The sequence below is a fragment of the Periplaneta americana genome, chromosome 6 (assembly GCF_040183065.1).
Source record: "Periplaneta americana isolate PAMFEO1 chromosome 6, P.americana_PAMFEO1_priV1, whole genome shotgun sequence".
Lineage (NCBI taxonomy): Eukaryota > Metazoa > Arthropoda > Insecta > Blattodea > Blattidae > Periplaneta > Periplaneta americana.
This window is the reverse complement of record NC_091122.1, coordinates 91208691-91232675: the sequence shown is the minus strand read 5'-3', so window position 1 is coordinate 91232675 and position 23985 is coordinate 91208691. Positions and strand designations below refer to the sequence as shown.

At 36.1% G+C, this 23985-nt stretch overlaps 1 protein-coding gene across 2 annotated transcripts in view; it reads right to left on the bottom strand.

The window, feature by feature from the left end:
* The window catches only part of LOC138701490 (ubiquitin carboxyl-terminal hydrolase 2-like), a 181156-nt gene that overhangs the window by 136596 nt on the left and 20575 nt on the right, over positions 1–23985 (bottom strand). For both annotated transcript variants that reach the window (XM_069828406.1, XM_069828408.1), the window contains exon 2: positions 14311–14357. The gene's annotated coding sequence lies outside the window, so the exon portion shown is untranslated. The remainder of the gene's footprint in view (positions 1–14310; positions 14358–23985) is intronic.

Sequence of the window (23985 nt, the reverse complement as noted above, 5' to 3'; positions counted from 1 at the left end):
TGAAATGTGGAAATGGAGAAAAATGGAATGTGTGAAGTGGGCAGAGTAAGAAATGAAACTGTGTTGGAAAGAGTGGGTGAAGAAAGAATGATGCTGAAACTGATCAGGAAGAGGAAAAGAAATTGGTTGGGTCAATGGCTGAGATGAAACTGCCTACTGAAGGATGCACTAGAAGGAATGGTGAACGGGAGAAGAATTCGGAGTAGAAGAAGATATATGGATCATATGAGGAAAGAAAGAGGAAGGCAGAAAATAGGAAAGATTGGAGAAAGCTGGATTTGCAGTGAAAGACCTGCCCTTGGGCAGAACACTAAATGAATGAAATTATAATATGTATGCGGGATGCACTGTTGTCTTTATAGTTTATACCAACCATAGGGAAAAATGGCTCCGAAGGGCTACTGCACTCAAAGCCGCCTTACCTCACTCCACCGACCCTCTCCTCCGCCTGGTGCTTCTCTAGACACGCTTCATTCAGTGGAGAGTATGGCTTCGATCTCGGGACGTCAGTTTCAGGAAGAGCGGCAGAAAGAATTGTTTGTTACTTACAAAAAGAAGAAAGTCTGTTGCTTAATATGTGGGTTTAAAATTGCGCATATAAAACGCTTCAATATTAAACGCCACTTTAATCGGAAGCATAGACTAAAGCTGACTTCGGTGATCTTACAAGTATTCATTTACAATTTTAAAAGCTATTTTCGTAATATTTGTGAAAAGATACAAAACAAGATATGTTTATGGTATTTTCAGGATTTAGATACTTGTTATTTTATTAAGTATCTGGAACTGAACTTATTAAAAATTTTTGAGTGCATATTAGGCCTACTTGATGCGTTCTCTTTCCAAAAAAGATTTTCAGAAGAACTGCAATGGACATGGAGATGTGTCTGTTCAATAATTCATTTGTGTTTGATGTTACCCAAGCATCAGAGCCACTATAGAGATGCGAAAGAGCACTCCATTAAAGTGTTTAGGAAAAAATGGATTACTACCAGAGGAGCAATTCCCTAATCTGCGCACATTTGCAATGCGTATGGTATCTATGTTTGGCTCAACTTACTGTTGTGAGCTGTTTTTCTTTTCAAAATGAATATGACCAAAAGTATCTCCAGGTCTAGGATCACAGACATGCATTTAGTTTCAGTATTACGGTTGAGTTGTTCTATTTTAGAGCCAAATATATCCTTTTTAGTTAATAACAAGAAATTTCGAGGGCAATCAAAAAAAAAAATGAAAACCAGCAGTATAGGCCTACAGTAGTATTTCGTTTCATTCATATCTCATGTATTTTGTTTAATATGTTTTAAAGTTAAATGACAGTGGAGCTTAGTTTTACTTTCTTTAGTATTTATAAAAAGAAACAATTGATTTTGTTGATCATTATATTGTGTTTAATATGTTTTCAAGTTAAATGACAATGGAGCTTAGTTACTTTATTAGTTTTAAAAAGAAACAATTCATTATGTTGAGCATTGTATCTTTTAATATATTGTGCAGTTAAATGACAATGGAGCTTTACTTTTTTCTTTATTGTTTTTAAAAAAGAAATACTTTATTATGTCGATCACAAGGCAGTTCAAGAATTTTTTGTGCACATGATAAAGGAGTAGTTATACAATTGAAAAATATATAATTTGCCTAATGACAGTAGGTGGCCGTCATAATTATTGTATGATACGTGTACTTCCTATAAACAAAATACCGGTACTGTAAAGATTTTGAAACAAGAAATAAGAGCGGAGAAATTACTGATGCGCAAGGTGTGTCGAATCCACCACTGCATTTGACTTAGCAAAACAACTGCTTTACCCCTCGCCTGTCAATCAAACGAATGTGGGGTGAGTAGGAACGTTCCCTCCCTCTCTCAAGTCTCAACCGCTATCAGCATTCAATGATGTAACACCAAAGATCTCTTCTAAAGCCATACCGCCAACTTTCTTATCTTGGGAGTTCCTTTCGCCTTATGATACTCGTAAATATAGTCAAGAACTGTTTCTTCCTTAAATTCACCTAATTCTGTAACTAAGTTTTCGTATTTCCTTGTTTTTCGGGTGCTGTGAAATCGGTGACCTCCTCTCTGTCTCTAACAGACTCAAGAATATGTTTTATGATTATTCAAAGCAGTAGCCGATCTGTCCAGTTAGGATGGCCACGTTCCGTGCCAAGAAAGAGGCGTGATCACGGTGTTTTAGCTAAATACGCGACAGGTGCCACAGGTCAGTTCGCCTCTTCCTATTCTTAAAATAACTTCATAAAATTTAGACTGTCATAATGTTCCAAATATTACAAGATAAATGTACAGGGACATCATTTTATTTTTACCAACATTTTTAATATTAACCTGTCTATACCTTTAGAGAACCGGAAACACCGCTTGCTCCCCCCCTCCAAGACTGGAGTTCGATGATACTGACGTAAAACACAAATCACTCTACTAGGTATAGGAAGGAAGAAAAGTAGTTCATCCATTTACGTAAACTAGGATATATCGCGATTTTGAGTTTGATAATTTTCATTAGGTTTTTCTTCAATCAAAGTACAGTACTGTATTAAGAATAAGTGTTTTTACTCACGAAGTGAGTTATCCATGCGAACGTATTCATTATGCAGTGTATATTATACTGTCTACAGCACATTAGCGTACAATATAGAGAAAGAAGTTAGATTGAAAAATAATCATAATATGAATATTTAAACACAATTTTGAAAATGGTGGCCATTCATTTCGATACAGGCTTCAGTTCTTTTGTGCATATTATCGCACTATAGACTATTGCATCTAATTCCAATTGCCAGTTTCGTCCTTCGTACTAGTAACTCATGTTGAAATAATTCTGTACCTACTCTACGTACTGTAAATTCAATCTTCACCTCTGCCCGACCCGAATATATAAAATTACTCAGACATGCTATCTACTGTCCGTCCAAGTGGTTATGCCGCAGGATTGTGGAAAGGGAGGAAATCACGTGACAGTTAATTACTTAACGAGGCCCTTTTATTTAAGTTAAATTAAACAGCTGTATAATATTACGTAAACTTCTAATTCCTAAGAGAAATTAATGTTTTCAGAAAAGAGCTAAGACAGCCCAGCTATTACAGAGGGGCGAGCAGAAGCAGGTGGGGGAAATCGGGATGCGACGTAGGCAAACGGACAGTACCTGTGCGAAAATATGATTCAATATTGAAAGCTCTTTCGTCACTGGAAAACGCGAACATATTTCTGGAACGTACTATACTCAGTAACTCAGTACAGCTTACGATCTGCGGTCTTGGTTCTGTGTGGAGTTGGAACTTCCTTAGTAGAAGGGGTGGGAGTGAAGTACATTCAAAAACTCAGGTACAATAAAAATTGAAGTAAAAATAAAATGATGCTTCTTACCAGTGTTGGGCAAAATTTATTTGATTAACGAATAATAATTACGAACAAAGAAAATTATTCGTAATTACGAATAAAAAGATAAATTCTACGAATTAAATTATGTTTATTTGCGTATACTATAATGCCCATACTAAATTAAGACTTACAAAACAAGATTTGATCTAATATGAAAGCTTCAATCACAGACTGTATGATCACTGTGTTTTCCTTTGAAACTCTGGCTCAACGGTCAAGATACTACATTTTACGAGAATGGCATCGAAAAACTTGTCTCACGATTAGACAAATGCCTCAATCTCCATGGCAACTATGTGCAAAAATAAAGTGTTAAATGAAGAACACAGTGCGCTCATTTGCTGCAACAGTGACACATCTCAAAAATTGTCATTTCTAAGTTACTAGTGCAGAAAGAACCGTTATGACATGATCCTTTTGCAGTAAGAACGACATAACTGCGCTTCTACAACTCACCGAGAGAGAGCTTGCTATGTCATTCTTTCGTCTATGCAAATGGTTCCCAAAGTGTGCTCCGCGGATCCCCGGAGATCTGTCAACACTTGTGGTTGATCACATATTATAATTTTAAATAAATAACATTTAATACTACCGTTTTTCCCGACGCGATTTTACAGTATTGTAAGCGACTGTACTTGTAAAAGTCAGTATATCAGCACAGGTAGGTGACCAGATCTCACCCTTGCGTGAGCTGGCCTTCGAGCTATTGTAAAAAAAAAAAACACAACTTTCTTTTTTCAGTTGAGGTAGTCAATTCTATTGAAAATTCTTGTCTCCCTGGCGAAGGTGGCGAGATATTAGTTAGTTCTTATCTGTTTTGTGTGTGTGAATGTTTGTAGTTTTTACTTTCGAGCTCAACAGTGTAAAAATAAGTTTTTGTAAATGTGCTCGGAGTCTTAATGTCTTAATTGTGAAATAAATTTGATTGTTAGTGTTATTTAGTCAGCAATAAATTTTGACACGTATTTAAAAAAAAAAACGAATTTTGTCCATTGTTATGCACGCGTTATGCTTCTGCTACTTTTATTGTGAAGTCAGTTTTTATTCATTCAGTAAGAGCAGGCTTATGTGAGGTGTTCGTGTTGAACTGTGTTTTAATAATCACGTGTCTGATTCCGAACATAATAATATTAATTTAATATTACGAATAATTTTAATTTTCATATTTACAGTTTCGTATCAATGGATCGGTGGCTAATAAAATACAATAAAAATGACAGTTCTACAAATTCAGAAACCAGTCGATTACCCAGTGCTCCTAAATTAAAAACGGGTGAATCAACCAAAAAACGAAAATATGATGAAACAAAGATTTAGCGAAATTCCTGTCACCGAATTGTGGTGTAGCCTACTTCAGGATTATTCGGAAATTTCTAAATGTGCAGTGGCGAAACTCCTCCCATTTCTAACTACATATATCTGTGCGAAGTAAGATCTTCACAATATGCAGCAACAAAATCAAAATTCTGTCGTCATTTGGCTGCCACATCAGATTTGAGAATTCAACTTTCTTACAGCTCCCCAACTTAAAAGAAATTTGTGAGACTAGGAAAAAAAAAAGTTTTATTTAACGACGCTCGCAACTGCCTACGTTATTTCAGCGTCGCCGGTGTGCCGGAATTTTGTCCCGCAGGAATTCTTTTACATGCCAATAAATCTACTGACATGAGCCTGACGCATTTAAGCACGCTTAAATGACATCGACCTGGACCGAGATCGAACCCGCAACCTCAAGCAGACGAAAGGAATGAAAGAGTATATTGATTCTACCCCAAAGATAGAAAGCCACTACCTATGTGCGAACACATCAAGGCTCTTCACTGATGGACGCAGATTGATTACCTACATTCATAAGGACATTTAGACTGGTTATAAAGAGAAGAATGGTTTATTCGCAAACTTAACTTGTTTTACAGTGTGTTTACACAGGATTATACTATTTTGTGTTTCGTTCCGAAAAAGCACTTGTGTGACATCTGCCCAGTTTTTGATAATGCAGACGATAAGGATAAAGAGAATCTGAGAGAAAAATATGACCAGCATCTATGATTTATCAAGAGAAGAGAAAAATAGAGCTATGGAAATGTCCGATGCAGTAATAGGTGTTTATGATCTACAGGCTGTGGTGCAGCTACATAAAAAAGGATGTGTCACAGATCTAAGCTAAATGATTCTGACTTTACAGTCTTTGATTTGAAACTGAATACATGTGAATGTTTTGTAAGAGATAAGGGAAATTGTCGCCCTGGTGTCAATGAGTTGGGTTGCTGTGTGCTTCAGTATTTGAAAAAGATATCAGACTTAAAGAATAATGCAGAAATTGTACATAATTCACACAATTGTGCCGACAAGCTAAGAGTAAGTTCATGCTTGCGGTCTATTTACAGACCGTAACTACCAGGAAATAAGATCAATCACCAGGAGTTTCTCATTGAGGGACACACACACAATATGAGTGATTCTGCTCATTCAATCATAGACCAGTAGATGAAACGTATTTTTAAGAGTAGACAGTGTATACTCCAGAATCGTTCACTTCCGCCATTCGATCAACGAAAAGGAAAGGAGAGGAGAGCCCTTCCATGTGAACGAAGTTTGTCATGAATATTTCTATGACATTATGGACATTGCCAATGACACCGGTGCTCTGAACATGACTACTCTGAAGTTGTCCAAAACTAAGATTAGGAAAAAGATGAAAGGTGAGGATACCAGCTACAAATTCAAGCCAGCCTTCTATTCCAGGCCAGAGATTTCAGAAATGGTGAAAGATCTTCTAGACTTGGATCACAAGCACATTACAATGAAATGCTACAAGTCGTTTAACGAAAATCTGTAATGATGACAGATTAATAAAACTGAACTGAAATGTGCTAATAATTTGTACAAACATTTAGTTTAAAGTACCGCACTTCAGTTTCAAATAAAGTTTTGTTCTGATATTTTGAATCACATCCCCAAAATCTAGTTTTTTTTAAGTTGATGGAAACTAAAAATTGTGACACAATTTAAAAACACTGAAGAGAAAATCACTGAAAACTTAAAGTTTATTCTAACAAGATTGTCACTTTTCTACATATGACGTATTCCGATAGCAGCTACTTTAACAAGAATGTCATAATTCTGAATGGCGATTGTTTTTTTTATTATAATTTATTCCGTCATACAAACTAATCCTGATATAAGATGCATTCCATATTGCTATATATTGTTCTTTCCCATAATTTTACCCACTATGTATTTTTAAGGGATGGTAACAGGAAATTACGAATTGAAAGTTTAAAATGCTCCTCCTGAAAAAGACAGTTTTAGAGATGTGTCAATGTTGTAGCAAATGAGCGAGTGCACAGTGTATTATATAAGAACTATTATATAGGCTAGATCACTGTAAACATACATTTGAGACAATCCTCATAAATTGTGAAAGGTTTGAATTGTATTAAACATGTTAGTTCATACTGATGGTGTCAAGCACATGGAGTAGACTACAATAGTAATATACGTTACAAGAGCGGTATGTTGACGTTTTCGTGTTCGAGGAAAAGATTGAAAAAGCGAAACGTAGTTGAGCTCTTTTAATTTCCGAGAACATGAAAACAAACATACCGCTCGTGTATCGGACATTATTTTGTGCGAAGATCGTTTATTACATACCTGAAAGACGAATTTCTAATTAGTTGCAATGAAATCTCCATGTTGGTTTCTGTTTAATGACGGCAATTTCGGAAAACCAAAATATCTTTCTTCAACATTGTTGCTATAAAATGTTTTCTGTGTTTACTATACTCCAGCAGGCCGTGATATACGTCTGTCTTCCCCCCCCCCCGTCTATAAATGCGAACTTAAAACAAACGGTAAGGTTATGTAATGATTTATTTTTCATTTTAATATTTTAGCAATATTATTTATATAACATATTGCAATAATAACATCGGCATCTGGAATCTTGTTGATTTTTTCACGGCTTCCTTAATGTTACTTGTATCAGGAATGCAATAAGTCTCGTGGAGTAGTAGACTTTACTTAATTTTTGCAAATATTTAAAAACAATAATTAACATTGCAATTTAGGTGAAATTGCAGTGGTAAGTTCCAATTTATAATTATTACCAGGGAAAGGATTTATATGTAAATACATATTTACTTATAAAGCTAATATAATTTATATTTTGCATTATCTTTATGTTTCACAATGTGTAGGGTTGAAAAATCCTACTTTTATTTTCCATATTTTTCCATATTTTAGAGTTTAGTACATATTTTCGTTAATTTCCATATATTTTCCATATTTCATATAAAACAGTCCATATTATATTAGGTTTAACAATAAAACAAAACAAAATTCCATTAACTTTTAAAAATACATTTCAACAATAGAGATTTAAACACATGTTCAGTAATCCCTTTAACATCAGAGTTATTTGAAAATTAGCAGTCCTATCAACAATGGGAAAGTAAGTTACAAAACTGTATTAATTTAATTTAAAATTTTTAACAGACTTCAGTTGTGCAGCTCAACAGTTAAATGCCAGTCAGAGTACACATAGGTTCAGTTTTGTAAATCATACTATAAAGACGGTAAATATGCCAAAAGTACGTCATTCAGTCAATTTAAAATCAAAACTAACAAGTTACATTTCAGAATTTAAAGAAGATGGTTTATCAACTGACAATAAAATATTATTTTGTAATTTGTGTCAGTGTGCAGTATCATCTACACAAAAGTTCCTGGTGCAACAACACATTACAACTAGTAAACATCAGGCCAACAAACAACTAAATTCCAAGCAGAGACAATTGTTTTTAAACACAACCAACAACATCGAATGTAAGATCTGAGTTTAACATCGACCTGTGCCGTTCTCTCATCTCTGCTGATATTCCTCTCTACAAACTAAAGAATAAGGTCTTCAGGGAATTCCTTGAAAAATATACTCAACATACAATCCCGGATGAGTCAACACTTAGGAAGACGTATGCTCCATCCATCTACGATGAGACAATACAGAAGATAAGAGATGAAATTAAAGATAGTTCAATTTGGGTTTCCATTGATGAGACTCCCGACAAAGAAGGTAGACTTGTTGGTAATGTAGTTATCGGTTTGTTAAGTGAACAATATTCTGAACGAATTCTTTTACATTGTGATGTTCTAGAAAAGTGCAATAACAAAACTATAGTTAAACTGTTCAACGAAGCTATGGGTATCCTGTGGCCAAAGGGTATTATGTACGATAATGTGTTATTCTTTATTAGCGATGCTGCCCCTTATATGGTCAAAGCTGGACAAGCATTATCTGTTGTATATCCTAAATTGACTCATTTTACTTGTGTGGCGCATGCATTTCATCGTGTGGCAGAAGTGGTCAGAGACAATTTCCCTAAAGTAGATTTGTTGATTTCATCAGTGAAAAAAGTATTTCTCAAAGCTCCCAGTAGAGTTAACGTGTTGAAAGAAATGTACCCTGAAATTCCATTGCCACCAAAGCCAATTTTAACTAGATGGGGTACATGGCTAGAAGCAGTTGAATATTATGCCGAACATATAGACTCTATTAACAATGTTCTCCTTGCATTGGACTCTGAAGATGCAGTCTCAATTGATACTGCGAAAACAGTTACCTGTGACATAAGTGTGAAGAATGACTTAGCTCACATTCAGCATACATTTTCATGCATCATAAAAACGCTCAAAAGTCTCCAAAATAGGCACCTTTCACTATCTGAAAGTTTTGAAATTATAAATAGTACTGTGGAACAACTGAATCGTGGTAGAGGTAAAGTTGCAGATGCAGTAAGAGCTAAGGTGGACACTGTACTTTCAAAAAACCCTGGATATGAAGAACTACAAAAGGTTGTTGCTGTGATGAGTGGTGAATCAACAGTGAAGATTAACTTGGACTTATCCCCAGCAGACATTGTGAAATTGAATTATGTACCAGTTACTTCTTGTGACGTCGAACGCTCTTTTAGTCAGTATAAATCTATCCTCAGAGACAATAGAAGAAGATTCACTTTTCAGCACTTGAAAGAAATGTTTGTAACCTATTGTTATGGTAACAGACAATAAAAATTGTGTTTTGTTGAAACTACATTGGAAGATAAGGTACGTCCATTATATTTTTTGTTTAGTTTGATTAAAATGTACCAATATTTAACGTACATAGTCATTTTTTTATAATTTTAAGTCCATATTTAATTCCATATTTTGGTAAAAATCCATATTTAATTCCATATTTTGGTAAAAATAACTACATATATATTTACATATTTCATATATTTTTAGTCCATATAAATCCGTTCCCTGATTATTACTATGTTAAACGCCTAAAGCAGTAAAATGAATGTCGCGCTTAAGCGGTAAGAAGAGGGAAATTGTTATGTGTGTTACGTTGGGAATACTGAATGTGGTATTTCACACTTACCGCGTATTGGTTCTGTGCGGAAAACAAGCAAATACGCACGATCTCGCACAAAGAAATTATATCACTCGTGTATTATTATACAGGGACATCATTTTATTTTTACTTCAATTTTTATTGTACCTGAGTTTTGAATGCACTTCACTCCCACCCCTTCTACTAGTAAACTTCCACCGTCCTCCACACAGAATCAACACCGCATATCCAGTCAGAGTCGTCTTAAGGTCACAGTATACAGTAGTGAGTGAGTGAGTGAGTGAGTGAGTGAGTGGGTGAGTGGGTGAGTATAATATGTTCCAGAAATATGGTCGTATTTTCCAGTGAACAAAGTGCATTCGTTATTGAATCACATTTTCGCACAGGTACTGTGTCCGTTTGGTTACGTCGCTTCCCGATTTCCCCCACCGGTTTCTGCTGGCCCCTCTGTAAATGCTAGTGGCTGGGCTGTGTTACTTCTTTTCTGAAAACATTTACTGTTAGGAATTGGACGAGTACGTAATATTATACAAATATTTAAAATAATTTAAATAAAATGTCCTCGTTAAGTAAGCTTAAGCAACTTTTACGTGATTTCCCCTCTTTCTACGATCCTGCGACATAACTACTTGGACGGACAGTAGATAGCATGTCTGGGTAAATTTATCTGTGCGGATTGGGCAGAAGTGAAGATTGAATTTACAGTACGTAAGGTACTCTGTTATAGAGTAGGTACAGAATTACTTCAACAGGCGCAGGATTATGGCCCACTATGTCGACTGATTGAGTGCTTTGCATTATTTCTTTTGGGGTTATTGTAAAACAGTTGTGTTTCCTAAACATCCTACAACAATAGAAGAATTAAAGAATTACATTCAAGAAAACAATAATTAAATTTCAAAAGCTATGCTTAAAAACGTTTTCGATGATATTAAAAAAATAACTGAAGCCTGTATCGAAATGAACGTCCACCATTTTCAACAATTCGTTTACAATATCCAAATTTTGATTATTTTTCAATTTAAATGCACTCTCTATATTGTATGATAATATACTGCAGACAATGTACAGGTCCGAAAGTCTTGTCGTCTTCCCCTTTATTTGTATGTTGATGTGCATGAACATGTCATAGCAGATGTGTGACAATGGTTGATATTTTAAGTTCCAGCTTGTTTAGTGATCCAGAACATCAGTATGGGGACCATCATTGTCGCGGTACAAAATTGCAGCGGCGTCATGTCCTGTGTGAAATTTTCCGCAGCAAAGACGGTGTGATTTCCCTGAATGTCTCCCAAACAGCTTGCTTCAAATCTTCAATTGTCTGCTGCTTAATTATTCCCAATCATACCGCCTTTCCTGCGGAAAATTTCACACATGATATATCGCCGCATAATTTGTGCCCCGACAATGATGATACCCATACTGATGTTCTGGATCACTAAACAAGCTGGAACGTAAAGTATCCACCATTGTCACACATCTGCTATGACATGTTCAATATGGATGCACATCAACATACAAACAAGGGGGGCGGGGGAAGTGACAAGACTTTCGGACCTTACTGTGCTGTACATTGCATAATGAATATGTCCGTCTGGAACAGTTAGTGAGAAAAAACACTTATTGTTAATACTGTACTGTATTTTTATTAAATAAAATTCTAACGAAAATTATCAAACTCAAAATCATAATAGTTCCCAGTTTACGTAAATGGACGCACTACTTTTCTTCCCACCTATACCTAACAAAGTCATTTGTTCGTATTTTATACTAGGTCTAGTATCTTCAAACTCCGGTGTTGGAAGAAGCTAACAAACAGTATTTCTGTTTCTCAACTGTTAATCCAAATGTATAGCCAGGTTAATGTTAGGAAATGTTAGTAAAAACAAAATGATGTTCCGGTATAAATTCGTACTACAGCATCAGTGCAGTCCATTAATACGGGTCCGCCAAAAAGAAACAAAACAATTCATTGAGAAGGACGAGTGACGATAAAGCTATCACGTCAAAGGGGGCGCGTGATGATGCCATGGTTAAGGCGTAACATTACAAAGCCGAGAGGATCCAAGTTAAATTCCGAATGTGATCATGGATTTTCACCATTAATCCAATAATTCCGGCAGCACTATAACCCAGGGGGATTATTCTGCCTCTAACAGAAATGAGTACTGCGGCATTTCCTTGGGGGTAAAGACGACTACCACATAGAACTCATATCCCTACTGCCATTAATGCTGTGGGAGCCTTAACCTCCCGCCATCCTCTGGACCGTGTAAAAACGGGAACCTTAACCTCCCGCCGCCCTCTGGACCGTGTAAAAGCGGGAGCCTTAACCTCCCGCCACCCTCTGGACCGTGTAAAAGCGGGAACCTTAACCTCCCGCCGCCCTCTGGATCGTGTAAAAGCGGCAACCTTAACCTCCCGCCACCCTCTGGATCGTGTAAAAGCGGCAACCTTAATCTCCCGCCACCCTCTGGACCGTGTAAAAGCGGGAGCCTTAACCTCCCGCCACCCTCTGGACCGTGTAAAAGCGGGAACCTTAACCTCCCGCCACCCTCTGGACTGTGTAAAAGCGGGAACCTTAACCTCCCGCCGCCCTCTGGATAGTGTAAAAGCGGCAACCTTAATCTCCCGCCACCCTCTGGACCATGTAAAAGCGGGAACCTTAACCTCCCGCCGCCCTCTGGATCGTGTAAAAGCGGCAACCTTAATCTCCCGCCACCCTCTGGACCGTGTAAAAGCGGGAGCCTTAACCTCCCGCCACCCTCTGGACCGTGTAAAAGCGGGAACCTTAACCTCCCGCCACCCTCTGGACCATGTAAAAGCGGGAACCTTAACCTCCCGCCACCCTCTGGACCATGTAAAAGCGGAAAACTTTATCTCCGCCACCCTCTGGACCGTGTAAAAGCGGGAGCCTTAACCTCCCGCCACCCTCTGGACCGTTTAAAAGCGGAAGCCTTAACCTTCCGCCACCCTCTGGCCGATTTGGCCTGCCATGGGGTTGACTTTACCTTTTATCATGTCAACAAATTGAGAATCAATACTGGGAACAGGTTCTTTAAGACATATTGGTTTAATTATAGAGTTTCATCATACATGTTGAAGTAGCCAGTGATGAAGAAAGTGACAGAGCCAGCAACCATTCCTCATCTGTCGACATGGTGACAGAAGATGAACCTGACTCGAACTTGGTAGTAAAACGCTCGCGAAAGTGTGTGGTTTCAAGTAGCTTAGGAATAAGTAAGAGTTTTGCTATATACGATTTGCATTTTTTGCAGGGCCCGAGAGTTGAGTCCCGTAAAACTCTGAGCTCTACGGTACGGATTTTTCATAAATTAAATGCCAAATTAGTTATTAATAACTGTTTTTCGGTAATTTAAATCCGAGACATCCAATTGGAAACAGTATGTTGTGCAACGTATCACATCGTGTATTATATTCTGCGGCACTCAGCCAATAAATAACGACCAGTTATGTCCGACAGGCAGGATTTTTTTTCATTCATATTAAACATTCTCTGGAAGACTCACACTTTCTCTCATGGTGTAGTCATCAGTGAATGCAACAGCTGTTCGCGCAGTAATCTACACTCAATCTCGCGAAAGGTCACACAACTCTAGTTATAGTGAACTGACTTTAATCCATACCATACGCCGATGTCTTTAAAATGTTTATAGCTACTTCAACTACTATCGCAGAGTGAGGAGGTGATGACACTGTTAGATGCATGAGTACGTGTATGTAAAATAGTGTCACATAAGTAACACATACTTTATCATAACTGAACTGTTATTTTACGTAAACGTACGTCATACGAACTGTACACAAACACAACCTTCCACACTTATTTGTAATTGTAAGTTCACGCTATTCACAAATCACTAATATCGTTGCATATTAAAAGTCGCCCCTCTAATCTAATCGTTCTAGTTTCCTTTATCCCTACTGCAACACGTGAGGTGCAAGGAAATGACAAGTCTATCTCTGTAAGAGGAAGTATGCTGTTTTCAGGAAGGTTATTACGTAATACTTTGACAAACTGCTTAGCATTTCTGTATTTTTTAAATGATAAGCAAACCATTTAGTATAGTGAGATAATTTCATGTTTTCAACATTTCTCTGACAGTTACTTAAACAAGGAATTATGCAAGTTACACATACGGTAATTGCAAGCATTATTACATCATATTAAGGAAGCGTCCGTCACTCACGATAAATGCAATTATTACGGAAAAAGAAAGTGTCGCGTCTTCAAAAAAACTGAAGATGTGTACTGATAAACTGCAATAATTCAAACATAGAAAAAGGCAAGAAGAGAAAGAGAAAAATACGTTAGTCGGTATTAGCAATAATTACATTTTCACTAAAAAAATCATATATGACAATTAAGTCGATATTTATATGTTATCTAATGGATCACGAAATTCTCTCATAAGCTTATTTTTTTAATGCAATTAACCTCCTCACAACCTGAAAGTTGCTGAAGAATCCTTACAACAAAACGACAGCATAACTCACCGGGCTTCATGAATCCTTTCCTTTCACGCACACAAGAATGGCCAGACCTGCAAACAAAGAGCTGGTGTTAATATAAACAAAATATTCTGATGGAAACACAATATGCTACTATGAAAAAGAAGCTTCTTATAATATTATCAACTTCAATCCACATCATAGTCAATAAAAACAAGTTATTTGGGAGGAGCATAAGAGGTCGAGGTGGAAACCGCTTGCACAGACAATTATGTTGGAGACTGAATATTCTGTTTCCAAAGATAGCAGGACTGAATAATTCTATTAATATGTTAATACATGTACATCATTACTCTGACTTGTGAAGGTTAGTTGTGATATGAATTTAGCATCCGTGAGATCGAATGCAAATTAATTTATGAAAGGAAGGTCAATGTTGTTTTTTGTAGTCGTGGTGGTGGTTGTTATGGTGGTGGTGGTGGAGGTAGTAGTAGTTTAACGACACTTTCAACTGCAGAGGTTATTTAGCCTGGAAATTCAATGTGGATGAGAAATGACCAACAGATTTTTCCCTCCCTGAAGTCTTCCACCAACAACCTACCGTAAATTTAATAAAATTAATAATCATGATAAAGTATAGAAAACAGTAATTTATAAGAGTAAAATTAGAAGCGAAGCCGAGGGTGATAATTTCCAACAGCGCAAAAATCTGTTTACTCTCGTGTGCTATACATTATTTTATTCATTACTGGTAACTAAATTTAATTCTAAATTGTACGCATTTTTCTGTAATGTGTTGTTTGTGAAGAAGTTATAAATTAATGGATGTATGGATTTTATTGTTGCTAATGTGTTGGTTGTCATGAGGGCGTGAATTAAAAAAATCAATTTATTGCTGTGAATTAAAAATTCTTAATTCATTACTGTGAATAAAGCCAGTGTTTAGATTGGTAAGGACGATGAAAGAAAGGCTAGTACCAGTTATATATAAACGGTATTTTGTTCCCTAAAACCTTCATCACTTTAAAATTAATATATGTGTATACAGTGTGTACGTGCTACATATATACAGAGTGATTCACGAGGATTTACCGTCCCTTATTGAGCAAAAAAGTCATATAAATATTTGTCCTATCTCAATATTTTCAGAATTACACTAATTTGAAGTTCTTTGTAAAATACCATTACTCTTGAGTTTCAAGGGTAAAATAATATTACAGATAACGAATGAACTATTCAGGAGTATCATTTCTTTAATTACCTAGTACTCGGAAGCTAAAAATGCATTGTGAATTCCATAGTTGCTTCCTAGAGAATTATTTTTTCGATTTTTAACTACAAAATTACATTTTCTTACGCACTTATCACAACAATTGTTACAAATGACACCACTCTTTTAAATTCTTCAAGACTACACATTGGGATGCATAATTAAATTGTAATGAATCAAAGTCGTTGATTTGTAACAACTTTTGTGATAAGTACGTAAGAATGATACACTTTTAGTTAAAAACTGAAAAATAAAATCTGTACAAAGCAATTAACAACATGTTTTTAGCTTCAGAACACTAGCCAATTAAAGAAATGACACTTCTGAATAGTTCATTCTCTATTTGTAATATTTTTTTACCCTTAAAACTAAAGAAAAGGAGTATTTTACTAACAATTTCAAATTAATGTAACTTTGAAAATATTGAGATTAGGACAAATGTTTATGTGACTTTTTGGCTCAGAATATCTTTGTAAATAAGCTCCGTAAGTGACGGTAAAACACCCTGTATACACATTTATTGAGAACTACTAACACTCACGCCTGAACCTGAACAGTCCAATAATAAAATTAGTCCACTTCTTCATGGAAAGGAGAAACTGGAATGTAAGTTACAAATTAAAGCCAATCAGATAGTATTTATCACAGTTTAATGGATTTGCAGCAATCTACACTCGCCTATTAAGAAGTTAAATTTGCTGGCAATAGTAAAGTCATATTCGACGCATTCTATTGCTGCATATATGTAAATTTGTAAACTTTAAATTTTGCGTCATAAATGTATCGACTTGTTTTTCATATAACCCAGATTTTATTAAAGCAAGTGTATAAAATTGAATGAAGTATAAACGAGTTTAATAAGTTTTAACATAATGTTATAAATACTTTACAACAGCAGAAATAAAATGCAACAAATACCTTTTTCCCCGTGGTAACCCAATTTGGGTAAAAAAAAAACTCCACGAAAATGGGGGAGAGAGAGAGAGAGAATGCGAGCGAAAGGAGGGCCCCAGGCCTTCATTTGTATTCGTGGATGTGCGAGATAATTGAATCGGTCATTGCAGAAAGGGGATAAGTCATGAAAAACGCCAAAATGAGTTAAGAGTGCCAGTGCTTTCTCCAGACCTAGACACACATTTCCATACAGAAATGGGACAAATTTGCTCATTCTCAACGCAAAGCAGAGTACCATAAGCAGTGCAGTCATTGCAGAAAGGGGACAAGTCAGCGACTTACCTTCTTTCTGCACTGACTGACGACGTGACGCAACTGAGTGCCGCGGATCTAATAAGTTACGCGCCCATCAGCTGATAAGGAAAATGACAGATAAGCTAGAAGTAGTAAGTGACCCAGGGGAAGAAAACTGTGTTATTAGTGGTAAACGTAAACGCAATGAAATTAACTACCGCTGAAATGTAAATAAGAAAAATAAACCGAAGGCATTGGAACATCAATTCCATTGGGAACTTTGTAGCAGCCCGTACGACAGGAGAACAATGTGGGGTAAGAAACTACTCATTGTTTGTTTAGACGCAACTTTGGATCATCAATTTCCAACATTCACAATTTCAAAGACCATACGGCGCACTTCTATTCCTGTCATGAAGGTATAGACCACAAATCTCCAAATGAAGTGTGTTCTGTATGAACTACATTGAAAATAATGTCCCTTCTTCAGTCAAGGATTGTATCTGATAACTGTGGAGGGCAAAATAAAAATCATACCTTAATTCGATTGTTGCTTGCACTGATCCAAATGGGGAGATTTAACAAAATCATTCATTATTTTCCACAACGAGGCCATTCATTTCTTCCCTCTGACCGCGACTTTGGTATAGTGAAGCGCAAACTAAGGAAGACAGACAGGGTATATGTGCCAGACCAATACAATACCTTGATTCACCAGGCAAACACAACAAATTTTCTGTAGAATCAGTTACTACTGATGATATTTTGAATTTTAAATACTAGTCGCCAGAGTATTACAAGAAAACCACCTGCTCATTAGACACACTGAGGAAGAAAGGGAAAGATAAGAATATGTTTTCTTCAGCACAATTCAGTGAATTTGTTTACTCTAAAGATGATCCAGGATGTGTGACTGCCAGTTTGTTCATTGGTAGTGAAATGGGGAAACACAGATTCTGTATGAAAAAACCAGGTTCTAGACTCATAGTAATGCCTACATAAAAGCATACAATGGAAAAATTCCCATTAATACGAAAAAAACTTGGAGACATATCGAAAGTGAGGCAATACATTCCATTGGAACACACTTTCTTTTACGAAGAGATCCTGAAGTGGCCACTTTGTGACAAGGAATCTACAAATGACGTGGCTTCCAACGTCTAACAATACACTCTATAACAATTGAAACAAATGACTTTGTGTAGTGTTTTAGTATATTTTTATTGTGCTCTCCTATATGCAGTTTTTAAGTATTAGTTTAAAAGTAGAGTTTTGATTTAAAACTGTGATATAAAATCACATATTAGTACATTTCTGTAGTAGGAATAATGATTAAAATGCAAAAATAATTATGTAAATGGTGACAGTAATGTAGTAATTACACACAAAAACATCGTTATCATTGTAATTATTAACATTTGGTTTGTTTTCAAATATTACATTAGCCCAAAATTGTAAATTATATATTTTTTCTTTTATAATTAACAATTCCTTGCAGAAAGGGGATAAGTCATGGTTCGAGTAAACAACTTTAAACAAAAGTGTTTGAGATATCACATGTCTAACATGATGTATTATACTTCACTATTCACAAACAAAGTAAGAAAAATATTTATAATGATTACTTCAGTATTGGAAGAAGAAAACAGTTTTTATTGATTATCTCAAAAGTAAGATTATATGACTTATCCTCTTTCTGCAATGACCGATTCAATTATAAATTGATAAAGGGAATTTGTAAGGAGTCATTCATGGCCTATTCCAAAATAATATCATAGAAATTGTTAAATCATGCTGACTGAAGTGATAACGTATAGCTCAACTATGCAAATGAACTTCCCACTCATTTCAACATGTCTCACGCGCTTCCTGATCTTGGTCTTTTCCGTTTGTGATAACTACTATCGTGAAAATACAACAGTTCTTCCTGCATAGTTATTTCAATTACAGTTCGGCAAACTGCACGGCACAAATACAACAGCGCACAATAGTGGGTACGCAACATGATGTGAAAACCACTCTCTCTGGCCAGAGTCAGGTCATCCACATTCCGTATCATTAGATGTCTTACCATTGGAATATGATGACGCTCGAAACCTATACGAAGTTCAGAATTTTAACACGTCTCATTTACAGGCATACTGTACATGGTAAACCAGTTCCCACATACGTAGGCCTATAAGTATCTATACACGTATTAACTGAATCTTATATTCCAACACCAGAACTATCCCAATACCTAAGTTACGTATTAGTATGAATAAATATCTAGTTCGAATATCCAAACTTCTATTTGTTATCTTTTATTTAATTAATATTCGCTATTCAGTCACTAATTCTTTCATTAAATGGCATAGTATGTCAAACGCATTCTAGTGTATCTTTACTAAACCAAGACTTCACGGTCTATGTGATACATATGTTTTACACATACGATAAATTGAAGAGTGTGAGCCCAAAACTCGCTCAGTCCATTTTGCTATTTTTATGATTCAAGCATATACAGTGAGGTTTGTTGGGGACGCTCGGGTTTTGCAGGAGTCTTCCCCGCCAAGAGATGGCACGATCACCGGGAATAGTGCGTCCGCATTCTCGGCGCGCGCAAACAATGAGTGGCACTGCAGTTTCGCTTTAGTTGTACTGTGTTGTGAGAAGTTGGCGGTGAAAGTTGTAATCTTAAAAGTTTAAGTTAAGTTTAAAGTGCTCCCTGTAGGCTACTGTTCTAATGACTTATTCATTACGTGAACGTATTATCTATCATCTATTCATATTATACACGGAAACGAAAATCTTGTGCAGCGACAAGACGCAAATTTTGGGAAAAGTTTCCAGAGAGACCTGTTCCAACTGCCAGTAAAATAAGAACACTTTATAAGTTCATGCGGACAGGTTCGGTAAACGATGAAAGACCGAAAGGAAACCCCCTTGTTCTGTCGGAAGAGAAATTAGACGATATAGGTGAAAGATTGCAACATACCCCTCAAAAAATCCCTCAGAAGTTTAGCGCAGGAAACTGGATTAAGTAAAATTTCTGTTCGTGTACCGACAAAATTACTTAAATTAAGGCCCTACAGAATGCAAGAAACCCACACTCCATAAACGAACTTAAACAGAATATAAGAGATACAATAAATTCTATCAGTGCTGAAGAACTTTTGTAACAATAGGATTGTAGGCCTAAAAGTACCGGAGACACGCGCATGTTCCACGCGGTAACCAATATGTTGATAGCCGGACCGGCTCTGAACGAAAATCCGAGCGTCCCCAACTAACCTCATTGTATAAGCAGTAACATGAGTTGCTGCCAAGAAGTTAAAAGGAGAATAGGAATGGCAAAGGAAGCTTTTAATAGAAAAAGGAGCATCTTCTGCGGACCTCTGGAAAAAGAACTAAGGAGACTAGTGTGAAGTGCTCTGTATGGAATGTGGCATTGTATGGGGGCGGAAACATGGATATTACGACGAAGTGAAGAGAAGCGACTAGAAGCATTTGAAATGTGGATATGGAAAAGGAGGGGATGTGTGAAATGAACAGACAGAATAAGAAACGAAGCTGTATTGAAAAGAAAGGGTGAAGAAAGAATGATGCTGAAACTGATCAGGAAGAGGAAAAGGAAATGGCTGGGTCACTGGTTGAGACGAAACTGCCTTCTGAAGGATGCACTGGAAGGAATGGTGAGCGGAATGAGTTCAGGGCAGAAGAAGATATCAGATTATAGACGATATTAAGTTATATAGATCATATGCGGAGACTAAGAGAACGGCAGAAAACTATGAATGAATGAATATGTTTGAGCCATCTATCATATTTTAAGCACGTTTTCTTCCAAAAACAATAGCAAACCTTGTCTAAAAGGTTGTGTTATTGTGGATGTTACTTGAAAAATCGCTCAATCCATATAATAATGGATACAAAAACTAGTCCAGTACTTTCTTAAAAATGGACTGAATGCGTTTTGGGATCACACTCTTCAATTCAAGTACAAATAATATAAAAATCATTCAACAGTAAAAGACAATTAAATTATTACAAAAAGCAAGTAGGCAGATATGAACATTGGACACCATCTTACACTTACTGTATATGTGTGACATTAACCACTTGGCTAGGTCAGTTTATAGAATAAAAGCTGGAAATGCTTGGATAGAAAACCTAACTATGACAAGTTTAATGAAATAGTGCTGTAGAACAGTAGCAGTAGTAGTAGTAGTACAATAGTTGTTGTAGTAACAGTAATAGACTAATAATTTGTCTATTAGAGAAGTTTTAGGAATAGTAAATGAGTAAATATAACCTACTGGTTTCTTTTTTTTTTTTTTTAGTAGATTCTTTTACGACGCTTTATCAACATCTTAGATTATTTAGCGTCTGAATGAGATGATGGTGATAATGCCGGTGAAATGAGTCCGGGGTTCAGCACCGAAAGTTACCCAGCATTTGCTCGTATTGGGTTGAGGGAAAACCCCGGAAAAAACCTCAACCAGATAACTTGCCCAGACTAGGAATCGAACCCGGGCCACCTGGTTTCGCGGCCAGACGCGCTAGCCGTTACTCCACAGGTGTGGACCCCTACTGGTTTCAAATTTGTCATTCTTGGCGGTAATATGTAGATATTTCATAAAAATAAATAAATGCATGGGCATCATAAATCTATACTAATAATAAATCTGTAGCCGAAATTTTTCTGGTAATTTTCGATTTTCCAAAAATAATTGGTCCTAACATATATAATTAACCACCCTGAAACCGAAAATCGCTCTTTTGAAATCTTTGTTTGTATGTATGTCTGTTTGTCTGTCTGTCTGTATGTTTGTTACCTTTTCACGCGATAATAGCTGAACGGATTTCGATGAAAATTGGAATATAAATTAAGTTCGTTGTAACTTAGATTTTTGTCCACACCTGTGGAGTAACGGTCAGCGCGTCTGGCCGCGAAACCAGGTGGCCCGGGTTCGATTCCCGGTCGGGGCAAGTTACCTGGTTGAGGTTTTTTCCGGGGTTTTCCCTCAACCCAATATGAGCAAATGCTGAGTAACTTTCGGTGCTGGACCCCGGACTCATTTCACCGGCATTATCACCTTCATCTCATTCAGACGCTAAATAACCTCAGCTGTTGATAAAGCGTCGTAAAATAACCTACTAAAATAAAAACTTAGATTTTAGGCTATATGGCATTCAAAATACATTTAAAAGGGGGGTTATAAGGGGGCCTGAATTAAATAAATCGAAATATCTCGCTTATTATTGATTTTTGTGAAAATGTTACATAACAAAAGTTTCTTTAAAAATCATTTGCGATAAGTTTTATTCCTTGAAAAATTTTGATAGGACTGATATTTAATGAGATAAATGAGTTTTAAAATTAAAATAACTGCCATCTAAGGCCGTGTAATGAATTAAAAAACAAATGACTTCGTCTATAAGGGCCTTGGACAGCAACAATCGAAAGCTATGAAAGATAGCCTACAGATAATATTTCTGTGTTTGTATGAAGTAATATCGGAAGCTAAATTAACCGATTTGTATAATTAATTATTATTTCACCATTGGAAAGTGTAGTTTCTTTAGATGGACATAATGCTATAATGTTATTACAGTAACTTCTGATATAATATAATATAATATAATATAATATAATATGTAATATTATATAATATAATTTAAGTTATTTGAAGGGTTCAGAACCATAGTGGGCCAAGCGCAATTTACTGAATACGTAGAAAACAAGGGTTAAAATTAAGTTATTACCATAATTCAATGGAAACCTATAACAAGTAAAATAAAATATACACATTAAATCTAAATGGTGTCAATCTTCATTAAACTATGGTTGCATGTAATAAAAATTAAGAAACATGTTACAGGAATTGTCATTGCACCAAATGAGTGTCTCTGGACCAAAATGATCGCATTTTAATTATTTGGATGCAATTTAAATTGAGTAACATATTAAACGATTTATCCTTCTATCAAACACGAATGTTCCCTGGATCAAATGTCCTATTTTAATTATGTAATTACTTTATATTTATTTCTAACAGGTACAGCGGAGCGCACGGGTACGGCTAGTACTGTAATAAAACCTTCTCCAGTCCAATGACATACCCACATTCGTCTATACAAGACCTCAGCAGGATATGTCTTTAATTACGGAAAATAAGCCCGGATTTTATGGAAAAGTGAAGAAAGCAAAAATACGGCTAGTGAGATTAAGTTCATACGCTGAACAGATGGATATATCATGTGAGATCACAAAAAAAGTGAAAACATTTTTACATGAATTAGGAATGAAATCAAGACTGATACAGTAGAGCGTCTCGTTTAGGCACAGTGAAAACGTAAACAAAGTGGAGGTAACGTATGGGGGGGGGGGGGACGAGCCGTACGATAAACACGAGGGATGCACAAGGTTTTAGTTACAACATTTATGGCGGAGCATTAATTGAAATTATATTTTCCAAAAACACAAAACAAAAGAACATAAATTGCATAACGTTATCATGTACACATTTTAACAAATAAACAATTGTAACATTGAAATAATTCAATATAACAAATCAAATTTTGCTACTTACATGATGTTGCTTTCAAGCAGCATTTTTTACGGTCATGAATTTCATTCTCTGTATGTCTAACATAATATCACCGTCTTCTGTGGCCGAATTAACAAAACTACGGTATATTGGTCTGAAGTGACAACACTATTTCCTAAACATAATTACAGTACTGCAGTTTTGTTAATATATAATATATAATTTTGTGTTACATACAACATGAGCTATTCGCTCTGGAAATCTGCAAGGCTATTTCACTTCCACCCTGTACATACACAATATACAGAGTAGACGTAAAATAACCAGGCAAATTATCAGGATGAATAGTTCATGTTCATCTTGCATATACCGTCTAGAATCATCATATTTGGTGTAAAGTTTATATTTTTCGCAGAAAAAAATCTATGTTGATAGAGAATCTAATAAAGAATTATTTTTCCCTTTGGCGTATTTCAATAGAGTGGACGGTTTTCAAGTAAATTTAATGTAAACGTAAGGATAATTTAAACATTTTAAAATTCGAGGAGGTTGCAACCCTGAGGGAGTGGTTAGTAGGGGTTGTTCACTCAGCAGACAAATCTGAATTCGTTTCCTTGTTTTATCAGTTCCTACTTTGGAGAGCCGGTGAGTTGTTGTTTAGTGCTTGTGTGTATCAGCTAATGCCGCGATTTTCAAACAGCGAATATCTTGATATGATATTAAACGGCG